Genomic DNA, 12035 nt, shown 5'->3' with positions numbered 1-12035 from the left:
TATTGGCTGAAAGTGAAGGTACACCTTCTGCTTCCCTTGAAATCAATGTTTCAAAGAAAAAACCCTTCCTTTTCTTTCTCTCTTTTCTTATTTTCTTCATTTTTACTCTAAGTCTTCTAATGCACTGATAAATATTAGTAGTGATTTCACCAATATGTGTCCACAGTTTGGGTTGTGTGGTTAGTGGTTTGCCTGGGAGGTAGGGGAGGATGCTGAATACCTGTGCTCACATGAACTTGAGGGCAAAAATGCTCAGCCTCTTCCAGCATATAATATCCTATCCTACATCCACTGGGAGGTAAGGGGACTGTACCTCATATAAGGATCACAAAACTGAGTTCTGCAGAGCAAGGGCGGGTAACATTTTTTGCTTAAATTAGTGTCAAGTCTGCTCATTTGTTAATCTTGACAAGGAAAAAATGTCTTTAAAAATTACAGTTTCATTGTGACATTTAAAAGAAACTGTAATTAAAAATATGGGTGTTATTTCTATATTTCAACCAGTTTTACTACGAAGATTTAAAAAGAATTGACCTGAAGCCAAGTATTTAATTTGGGGTAAATTAATTTTAAAAATTAAATTACTTCAATTTTATTGGGTTTTGTAATAATTTGAAACCATACAGAGGCAAAACATCACTCATCTGCACAGGTCTAATGATGCCAAGGAAAACACACTCAGTATATGATGACAGCAGAGGAAAGAAACAGATTTCCATACTAGCTTTGCTGTCTATTCTATGCAATTTGCTTTGCTTTTCCAACCTGACTAAAGAAGTAGCATGCTACAGAATCTGCCTTAAAGTATCAAAGGGTGGCAGATCAAGGAAGAAGATAGATCTTAAGGCAGTTGTAGAGAGGGGCTAGCACACAAGACATGGAACCACGGGGATTATTCTCAAGGCCAATGTTTGTCAGTATCTTTATCCAAGGTGAGGAATAAACTTGAAATGACTGCTGGAAATATTTGACATTAGAATCTCTTAGAAAGTAAATAAAAGTAAATAATTTATACAGGCCAACAAGGTACTCCTGGTAAAGTGAACATATATTTTAAAGGACCAATGCAAGGTCATGCAGCAAGAAGAAAAAATAAACGCATAAAGCATGCTTACGATAAAGAACAATATCCTAGAAGGTAGCTATTCAGTAAGAGACTTAAAGGTCACAATATATAAGCCACTGGAAATAAGCTTTTGGTGTGATATTGCAGCAAGTGGAAAGCCTGGCAGCAGCTCAGTGAGAAGTTAGGAAGTCGTATGTAGTATCAATAATGTGGTTTATGCTGTACACATCAGGCTTTTCAAAAGGATTGCAAAGGGTTCAAAAAGTGACCTGGTGGATGGATATGATCCTATTGAAAGGGAGGTGGGGAAATAACTATGTGGAAGGCACAACCACACATTGGACATGATCTTCTCATGCATACAGACGAAAGAGACGTCTGCAAATAAATTGCTTTTTAATCCAGCAGAGGAAGACAGAAGGACAACCAATGATTAGGAATTAAATCTTGCTAAATGCAAACCTGAACTAATTGCAATTACTTGAAAATTTTAATTATGATCTCAGTTAACCCCTGGGATAATTTTCCCAAGAATGTGGTGGTTTTCTGTGGCTTAGTCGTCAAATCAGACCTTCTTGGCTGAACTGGAAGTAATCACAAAAGGACGGAATGAAATCTGTAAGGACACATCTACATGGAAAATCTGAGATCAAAATGGCACCCAGCCCTGAAAAGTACAACTCTCTGAAGGCTTACAGAAATTAATTCTGTAGTTCACTGAACTGAAATGAACAGTTTGAGAAAGGTGGAATGCAATCTAAAAATCCTGTATTCCCCAGAGTGCTTTTAATAAGGAACTGGAATTTAATGCTATGATCACAAAGGGAAAGGTCTGCTTAAGGATGAAGTACTGTGAGTCTTTCTATACTCTGTTTTAGGTATCAGACTTAAATATATCATATGTGTCAAGGGATGTGCACACAACCACACTATTTTATCTGCTGAAGAACTAATAGGAAAGTCAACTACCTCCTGAACTAGGATTCTTTCTCAGTCCTACAAAACCTGGAGAAATAAGGCAGCAGCAAGAAAGGAACAGCCAGAGGAGCAAATGGGAAAAACTTTCCTTTTAAATAGACTTCCAGGCAATTCTTCAGGGAGTGTGGAAGAAACTGCTTTACACGGAAGGTGGAAGGAGGCAATGGGCTTAGGAAAACTGGCATTGCCTGCTTTGTACAGCGCTGGGAAGCTGGGAGCCAGATAAACAGGTGTAGGTTCCCCTGCTGATGCTGGTGGGGGGTTATTAGAGTAGAGAGCACCAGAGCCTGAATCCTGTGAAGCCAGACATTGTTGATGCTCCAAGAAGGGACATGTTTCTTGAACCCCGCTGGCTCCTCGCTTTCCTGAGAGGGAAAGAGGCTATTATTAGTAATCTGACTCAGGTCATAACCCAGCCAGCAGCTGGGGAAATAACAACTAGTAGTGTACACAGGGGAACTGTGCTGCAGCCCCCTGTGTGTAAGCAGGAAAGGGAGTCAGTACAGGGAGGCTTGCAAAAGCAGTGACCCGTAATAAAAAGAGCAGTGCCTGGTTAGTCAGATCAAGCTCCTAAAATAGGCGCTTTTGATATAGGTTGGCCTCATTTGAGTCTTCGCTTTTAAAATATACATTTTTCCTCAAGAATGTTGCTTAGAAACTGGTGATGGAAATGTGACACTCAGGCTTTAAAAATATATATTACAAACTTTAAGGTTAAATGTTTTAAACTGAGGCTAAGCTTTTTAGCTACTTGGTAGGGTTGCAGCCCCAAATGTTCAGGCTATGATTGAGATGCAAGGAAATTCTGATGTCTGGATGTTATTATTGGCCTGTGCTTGAGCTGACCTTGACTTTAGCACCTCTGCTTGTCTGGTTTACAGAGCTTCCTGGTGAGAGGAAGGCTCTCACATATACCCATTTTTTGTTCTACATCTGGTTGTCATCTGGGATAGAAACATCAGCCAGGGAGAACAAAACATCTTCTGGCCAGGGTTGGCACAAGTTCTGTATCAAACTGACTGATGCAACTGGTGCTATGTACACTAAGATGAAAGTGTAATACATGAGAGCAAATGAATATAAACATTGCCATCTGCCGGCCTTGAAAACGGTGTTACCGAGCCACAGGCAGGTGGGACTGATATAACCACTGCAGTGTGCTGCAAGTGGTCTCTCATGATACAGCTGCTGAGGTGTAGCATTCAGAAAGCCACAGAAATAGTCTTGGAATAGTTATAGACAGACAGTCACAGAAATAGTTCATGAGATGAAAAGGAAAATGAGACTTGATTAGCTCAGATCATCAGCACAACATCCCTCTCTTACAGTGTATAACCCCACTGGGAAGCTGTACTACAATCATTTCATAATGCTGATGTTGAAAACTGTCTCATGAAGTGCCATGAGTTACACTCCAAAATCACATGCCTGCACAGCTAAATGAATTTGGCCACAGCAAAAAGTCACCAGCTGCAAGGGCTTGGATTCTCATCTTACTTTCGCACCTCTGCAGCAGAGGGCTTTATCAGGTCTAAACACTGATCTGTGCCACGTCCTTTCTCTAGTGTGCTTTCTTTGTCCTTCTCCCTTTGTCTGGGGGACTGCCAGAGCTGATGTTGAGCCTTTCTGAACAAGAGAGGGAATTGTCTCCTGGCTCTTGTGGCCCCACTTTGTGGTACAAAGCAGATTTAAGCAGGATGGAAGTTGGTGCTTATGCAACTTCTCTCTTTGCACAAATACTAAGACTCGGTTTCTTAATGCAGAGCTCCCAGGTCTGATCTCTTTGACAGCTGTTTTGTCCAAATGCAATCACTTATGGCTTTGCACACTTGGAATAAGATCAAGTAGAAATTGTCTTGCAATACAATCAGCTCATTCACTTACCAGGGAAGACTCAGCTGTCCTCTCCACTGGTAGAGGAACTTCAGTGAGATTCTGCCAGAAAACAGAGCCCACTGATTCAGTGGGGATTGTTCCTTACATATTTATGGGCCTCATTATCTATCCTAAAATATCCTGGCTTACAAATCTTTTCTTGCACCCTGTAATTTAAATTAAAAAAATGTTGGTTTGTTTGTTTAGGTTTTTTTTTCAAAGACTTGTTTTGATTATGAAATTGAAGGGGTAGGAATGGAAGAGGATCATGTTTAAAAACCAGATTGTGCTACAGTTCAGCAGTAGAAGAGTATTCCAAAACAGAGCTGTGCACAGTGATTACTCTCAGTGCCTACGTGTCAGAATGCTTTAGGGATGAATATAAAAAATTACTAGTTACATGGCTGCACACATTCTTGTTTAACATTCATTAGTAATCAATGGAGAACATTCAAATTCTCTGTTGGTTTTAAGTCAGAAAAGCAATTAAGCATATACTGAAATACCACCTCACTTTGCTGCTTGCACAGCTCTGTGGAGGGAAGTCAAGGCAAGGCAAGGCAAGGCAAGCCAAAAGACTGAGGTAGAATGAGAATTTAACATTTATGTCCCTTTACTTCAGGTCAGACTGAAGACAGTTTGAGCCTGAAAGTGAGAGCAGGAAATATCATGTGCAGATAACATAGCGCTCTTTTTGTCAGGCTGTTTATGCTCACTTGCAAGCACTCACAGCACTTGTCTTTATTTGTATGCTATCAGGCAATTACAGCATTTAATCTTCAGTGGAGTCACTCTTTTCTCTTTCTTTCGTGTGAACAGGCATGTCTCACTCAGTGGCAACCTTTGGCTCTCCCTTGTCTCCCTTGGCCTGAACTAGATCTTCTCTGCCAGACACTTTTGGAATCTTTCCTTGGTAGATGGCAGGGGAAGGGGACACCCATTGTAGTGGGTGCTCTCTCAAGTGCTCCACAGGTCAGATGTCTGTAAGTGGGGTCATAAAACTGGGGAAAAGGAGTACAAGTAGTTGGAAACCCAGAGCTCTTTAGTTCTTTCCTTGAACTAGTTTTCAACACCAACCCAAACCTTGGAGAAGCACACTGGGAGACAGAGAAGAAATGGACAAGTATCTGCTTAAGCTCAAGTATTTAGAAAATCAAGTCAAAAGCTACAAGATCATTTAGAATGGTGTGAATATCTATGGCCTCCTTTAAGGGGTTTCATTTGCTTTGGGAAGGCCCATGCCATTCTCCTGAATATAGTTTGCTGGTGAATACAGTTCTTCCTGTTTCCTTGCAGAATTTTGTTTCACTTCTGAGGCTGTGTAAGGGCAGAACCTACTCACGTGAGAGAAGGGGAGAATGGCTAATCTGGCTAGTGTCATCATTCTACCAGACTACAGGAACATGAAAAATGTGACCTCCCTGTGCTACTTCTGGAAGTAGAAGTATACACAGAATGATGTAGGCAGCTGGTTCTGCTGGTTCGTAATTCATGAGATGATGGTGAGTGGTCAGCAGCTGGCAATACAACAATGCTGACTACTCCAGTCCTTTCAACCAGTAACATATGAAGAGGGTGAAAAGTGTTGTGAGACGTCACAACATTTGTCCAACAGGTTGGGAACTAGGAGTTTTGTTGTTTGGTTTTTTAAGGTCTTTGATACAGTCTCAGCTCAGATTGGAACTGAACCCTCATGCCATGTGGATAGGTTCCCACCAGGCCAAAAATTAACAATACAGTTAAATCCTAATGGTTTCCCTAGCAGTGAAAAAGCAATGAATAAAAAGGATCCTGGTCCTTGATAGTGTCTCAAATTAAGAAGATGTGCATTTGCATCTCTTCTGTTTGGTAATACTGGTACTACTTTTTAATCAAACAATAATAGAAAATAATAGAAAATCTGTGGTTTTGAGGTTGCTGACACGGTCTGCTTCACAGACAATAAATTCACATAAGCAAAATTGGTGCAGAAGGGGTTAGGACTTACAGCAAAGCTAGGGAGTGGTCTCTGCCATGCACAGTCAGTGTCAGTATTTTCATTCAGGATAAAAAAATGCTTTTTAAGGGTGGAAGAACTTATGCATATAAATTCCACAGCTCAGTTTTGCACTGCAGGGTAAGAGACATTTTTCACAGTTATTGACAAAGGACATTCCAGCAACTAGTGAGATCTGGATTTCATTATATATTTTGGGCTAGAGTGCAAAAGTACTATCTGCCAGAAAAAATGTGGTCGAAGCATGTTTTATTAATATATTGGTGCTGTTCTTGGATTATACCCCCGTAGAGGCTCACATCTGAAATGAGACATCTGATTGGCTATATATTAGATAGCATTTCAAGGTTTATTTTTTGGATGGGATTCCCTTACAGTATACAGAGACCATGTATATTCCTATTTTTAAGCCTTCAGAGACAAACTCTCACTGCCCTTCTCCAATAGATCATTACTGTATGCTGTTTAAGGAGCATGTTAGTGCCTGCGTACTAGAAGCACAAGTATTATTATAGTGCAGTTAGTTCTTACTATTGAGTTTAGTACCTCTGTATGTATTTTATGACTGGAGAATGACTTTCTAGTCCAGGTAGCTTCTGTCTAAATGCATGGAGTAAAGCAGCCCAATGCTGTTAACATTTCTGTCCAATGAATGGGCTAAGCTACTGGAGAAACAGTGTCAGGAAGCCTGAGCAGACCTGGAAGACCAAAAGATGTGCATTTATTTCCCTGTAACCTCACCTTGGAGAGTTATGTTAATGATAAAAACTCCCTGTCAAACCACAGTCTCCAAAAAGAACAAAAAAGAGGGAAATCTGTAAAACAGATTTCATCAAAGAAATACACAATAAAGACTGATATTTCCATTGCTTGTTTTGCTTTCTTATCTTCATGTTAAGGGCAGCCTTGTATGTAAAGCCACATATGATCCTGATATATGGAACCCAGCTGCCTTGAAATCAATGGCAAAGTTCCTGTGTTCAGTGAAGACTCTTGGATTTTGCTCATATTTATAGGATACAATTAAGCTGAGAAGTTAAGAGAGACCACAGCCTTCCAAAATTAAAGAGGAGAAAGAAATGAGAAAGCAAGTATGTGGTGAAAGAGATCCCAGGTGAAATAATTGGTCCAAGTTTTCATGTCTGGATGTTGTTATTTTTTCCATAATTACTATAGCAAACTCCTGCTTCCAACCAGGGGAGGTGACCTGGGATTTTTCCAGTAGCAGTGGAAATTTAACACAAAAATGGCCTGAGCTGTTTTACTCATGCATGTCAGCACTGGGAGAATCAAGATATAGCAGACATCGTTTAGTCAATAGCAAAATTTTGTGAGTGTATGTGTGTGTTCATGCAATCAAAACAGAGACCAAGGAACTGAAAACTGCTGTCTACCAAGAAGACATTGTCTTAAGTACCAAGTAATATACAATAATGTAGGCATGATAAAACATGATTTAGATATCTATTTCTTGCAGTTATCTTTGAAAGTCACATTGTTAGAATAGGGAGGTCTAATTTACACTGATACCACCTTCAACTGTGGAAGTATCTGGAACATCATATCTACTGCTTTTGGAAATGCCACTGTCTTTGGACCTCCAGTTCTCTTCAGCATCCTTTCTACTGAGGTGATTAGTGTTAAACAGTCGTGTGATGCAGATGCTTATAAAATAGCCAACTCACTTCACCTCCCATAAGGAATGATTTTCTAATCTCCAGAAGCATGAGGGCACATATCCATGCTCTGCAAAACCATTTGAGATCTATCACATCTCTGCAGGATACAAGGGAGATGATCAGAAGCTCACTCCATTTCCTTCCTTTTCCACAGACTTTCTACTCTGATTTTCATTTGTGTTACTAGTATTATAGTTGCTAACCCTTCCAGAGGGGGAAAAAAAAAGCACAAAAAGCAAACAGAGAAGGCAACCCACATCCTATTATGGACTAACAACATTGCAATTTACCAAGAACTACCTACTGAAAAGTCCTGGTTTCACACATCCACTAATGCCCCCCCGCTGCCCTTCAAAACTGTTTTCAAATATCTATTGCTAATAGTTGTCTGGTGCTAAAACTGTGACCAACACTCTGAACCTATTTGTCCTTAATCTCACCCTTGCAAATATATTATTACATCTGATAAAACTTTATTCTTGCTGACTGCTAAAAATTCCTGTAAGGAGTACGGTTTTATTATTTCGTCCACGGTGGCTATTAGTAGCCTGGCTGTAGCTGCAATGCTATTGGACCTGCAGTCAAAAATCTGGGACATCAAGAAAATATCTTCTTCAGGGGAATTATAATCTCTGTCGAGACAGGTGGATAGATGGATCTTAAGGGACATTGAGAGCATGGAGGCAGGAGTGCCAGGCCATTGTGGTAGCACACCCGTGGCCAAAGTTATGTCAATTAACTCAGAGGCAGTGATGTGGGGGCCTCTTAGCAAAGAGAAGGTTTTAGGGGTTTTTAAGAAACAATACAAAGGAGAAGAATGAGCATTTTTTCCCCAAATGTAACTGGCAAAATGTGATTTTATTCATCAACAGCGAGAAGCAAAGGGAGTTCAGTACAGAACTCAGTACAGCCTTTCATTACTTAGTTCATTTAAGGCAAGATCTCAAGTTTTTGTGTTAGAGAAATATTTCTTTATTGCTGTGCTGGTAGCCAAAAATGTCTGACATCTGCATGACTAACATCTGCATGCCATCATGCACAGCCAGATGGTGGGCTATAAAATGTCAAGAAGTTTTGGTAATGGAAAGATCAGCAGCAGACTGAAACACACACAGAACTATTTATAGAGGGAGAGATTTCATTTTCTTTGAGAAGAACAGTACAAGTGATTGAGAGACTGAGAGACTGACTTAGGAGGAGGTAGTGAAAAAAGCAGATACATGAAGTTTAGGCAAATGACTAGCCACTAGCTTGTGACATGAAGAACCAGAGACCAGGAGATTTTCAACTGGGAAGGCTAGAGCAATGAGATCACTGGTCAAAGGCAAGTCTAGGGTGAAGCTTCTGAGGCTAAGGAGGAGATGTTTTAGAACTTTGGAAGTAACATTCCAAGGGAGATAGCTCATGGAGCCGGAGTCACTTTAATCTGAGCTGGGCAAAGCACTAGAGGATATCTTGTTGGCAGGAGAATAAGTCCTAGATGATTGTACTGGCCTTTATCACCCACTCCATCTCAATCTGGCATTCCAGTCCTGGACAGTATTGGATACGTACACACATTCCATGCAGAAAGAAGAAGGAAAATAGGAAATGCCCATCCAAGCTTCAGGTGTGACTTGACCTTATGTAAACATGAGCCTGCTGGCTCTGCAGAACAGGCGCAGTTCTCGGCGAGGGATCTGAGCTCTCCTAGGCTCACACATCATCAGCAAACTCATTAGCTAAACTGTAAAGGCACAACCAAATTGTTCTCCCCTTTCATTTCTGCCAATTCTAATGCCTCTGGTGCACCTACACAGCTGTAATTGAACACAGACCTGGGAGGCAATTGGCAGTGCAGTTGTAATTCGGAGCTAAATTCAGCTGACGGCCCTGGTCCAGGTAAGTAGGAGACGAGATACTGGCTTGATTCCCAAAGTTCCCAGCAGAGTGGCAAGCTAGCTCCTAGCTATTATTTTTTTTAAATGTTAGGATTCCATGAAAAAATCTCAAGTATTAATAGACATAGGACCTGCCCATATAATTTTTAGAAAATCAGCTACATCACAAGCTTTAAGGGAAGGCAGCGAACGAATTGGCTGCTTGACATTAGAAATGTGCCTGATAGAGTTTCCAAGTTAGGGCCATATTCAGTATGGAAACAGCCCCAGCTTTTCCACTCTCACTGGTTTGAGTGGATTAGCTTGGTATGAACCATCGTGTTGCTATACTTGGAGGAGTAGCAAGTAGGGTCTGTGGTAGAAAAAGAAAATGAATAATTTCTATGTGTTTATTCTTTCAGTTTATTCAAAAGAGATTTAAAATTGATGGGAGCTAGTACCCATAAACATAAACAGGTTCTCCGAGGCGTTGCAAATAACACAACCTTATTGTCTAAGTCTGTTACACAACCTTATCAGCCTTGTGGTTTGCGACTGAACTGTACCATAACTGTTTTGCAACGCCATCTAGTGCCACATGGGGATGCCTCAGAGGCACTCAGAATACTGCTTTTCTCTGGTTCTATTGCACTGAATTGAACAGCCAATGGCTTTGCAAGGAGAAGAAATGTTTGCATGTAACAGCACTGACAATTAGACCAACAGATAGGAGAGGAGTTTTTGATCCACAGGATCTGACCTGTGAGTTTATTCTAAATGAAAAAAAAAATTCACTGAAGCAATAACTGGTTCCCAGGCACTATTGAAGTTGGGGTTTCACTCACAGTCCTAGCCAAACTTCAGGTCTTGGTGTGAGGTTTCGTGATGTACTAATGTCCCTCTGCTTTTAATATCAGTGAAAAAAAACCTTCCATTTATGTTTAATGGAAAAATAGCCCCCAAATAAACATAACATGTAAATTATACTAGTGCTCTTTTAGAGTGAATTAAAATACCCTTTCCTTAATCGTAGACCTATTAAGTGGAAGCCTTGCTGAGAATTTACTGATGAGTTCCCCATTTGATGAGCCTGCTACATAGCAAGCTTCCAAGATTTATGAATCTCTGCGGAACGAAAAGGGAAAAGAGTGATACAAGGTCACAGAAAAAACAATAACCTCCTTCTCTAATCTTTAGCCATCTAGAAATCCACAAATAATTTTTCCCCATATTTTTTCAAACATTAATATTTTGGAAAGTGTTGAATTTATTGTTGGATTTTTTTACTTTGGAACTGATTTTTTTTCTCTACTTACAAAAAAAAATGAAAACCTTATGCTTGAAAAATATTATGATTATGAGGAACGACGAAGCCCTTATCATCCTGTGACAAGTTTGTAACTAAATTCTCCCTCTTTCTAATGATATTTTTTACTCTGGTTCTTCATTTGCCATTCTTGTACAGCACATAACAAGAAGTTACTTTGCATCTACCAAATTCTTCCCATCCTGTCCCTTTTAAGGATTCTGGCCGTTTCACAGTGCAAATGTTTGGTGGTGTGTTTTTTACACTGAACAGAAAGTTTTGGAACGATCCCTTAATCCAAAACAGACGTCTCATTGCTCATCCTTCTCTCTAGCTGACTCTACAGCCGGAGGGCTGTGTGATTAAGGAATACGCAGCACACAGTGCAGGCCAAACTCACCCGTAGGGGGAAAGATGGTACTTAAACCTTTTGAAACTTTCCACTCCATGTGTACATGGGGCTAAAATAAACTCATTCAGACTGGGGAAATTCTCCATCATCCTGGTGCCCTCTAGGAGGCAGCCTGTAGTTTGAACAGAAGCTATGAGGGGGTGTGCGATGCAGCAATAACTAGAAGCCCAGTTTGTGTGATAAGCCTATTTTACTCGTAAAATCTCTGACCACAGATCCATGCCTGTAGAAGGTAAGTTTCCTCTCTGTTATTCCAGGAAGCAAATGTAGTAACACACTATCTGACAGGTCAGAAATACATGTGTCTAGGCATTGCGACGTGTTTTTATTAGAATCGAGTGAGACAATGCAGAACAATGCCATGGTGCCTTCATTTAGTACGTTCACTGAGCCATCTCAGGCCAGTGTTTATAAGAGGATCTGTACAGACTCATATAAATACAATCCTCAGTCCCTGTCGCGCCATTCACAAAGCAGATATTGTAGCAATGCTGGGGTTTTTTTCCTGTTTCACACATTGTGGCCTATCTTGGAGGATAATGTTGTCTATATCTATTATTTCCTATTTGAGATTGTAAACTGGAAGCTGACATTTAGCAATATGTAAGCCTTTGCAAGGCACTTCTGAAATAGTGCCTATGCCTCATGACAGCCTTTCATTAGCCACGGTTTGCAAATATGGAAATGAAGATTGTAGGAAATTTCAGTGGTTTGATCTGTCATTCCTTCTATTTGGAACAGACTTCAACAATGTCAACTTCTACTCCCTATTAGTCTGCATAGGACATGGACTCAGACCTGCTGTTCTTGAAAGTGGGTTTATCACTCATTAGCTCTTCTAGTCGATGAAACTATGCAGAAGGG

General features: G+C 40.4%; 1 protein-coding gene across 1 annotated transcript in view; it reads left to right on the top strand.

Annotated features, from left to right (window-relative positions):
- SLC35A5 (solute carrier family 35 member A5) overlaps positions 1–12035 on the top strand; it is a 66520-nt gene that overhangs the window by 37617 nt on the left and 16868 nt on the right. The window lies entirely within an intron of this gene.

This window comes from Lepidothrix coronata, unplaced genomic scaffold (assembly GCF_001604755.1).
Source record: "Lepidothrix coronata isolate B3197 unplaced genomic scaffold, Lepidothrix_coronata-1.0 Scaffold226, whole genome shotgun sequence".
Lineage (NCBI taxonomy): Eukaryota > Metazoa > Chordata > Aves > Passeriformes > Pipridae > Lepidothrix > Lepidothrix coronata.
The sequence above is the reverse complement of the archived record's forward strand: the minus strand, read 5'-3'. Positions and strand labels throughout refer to the sequence as shown.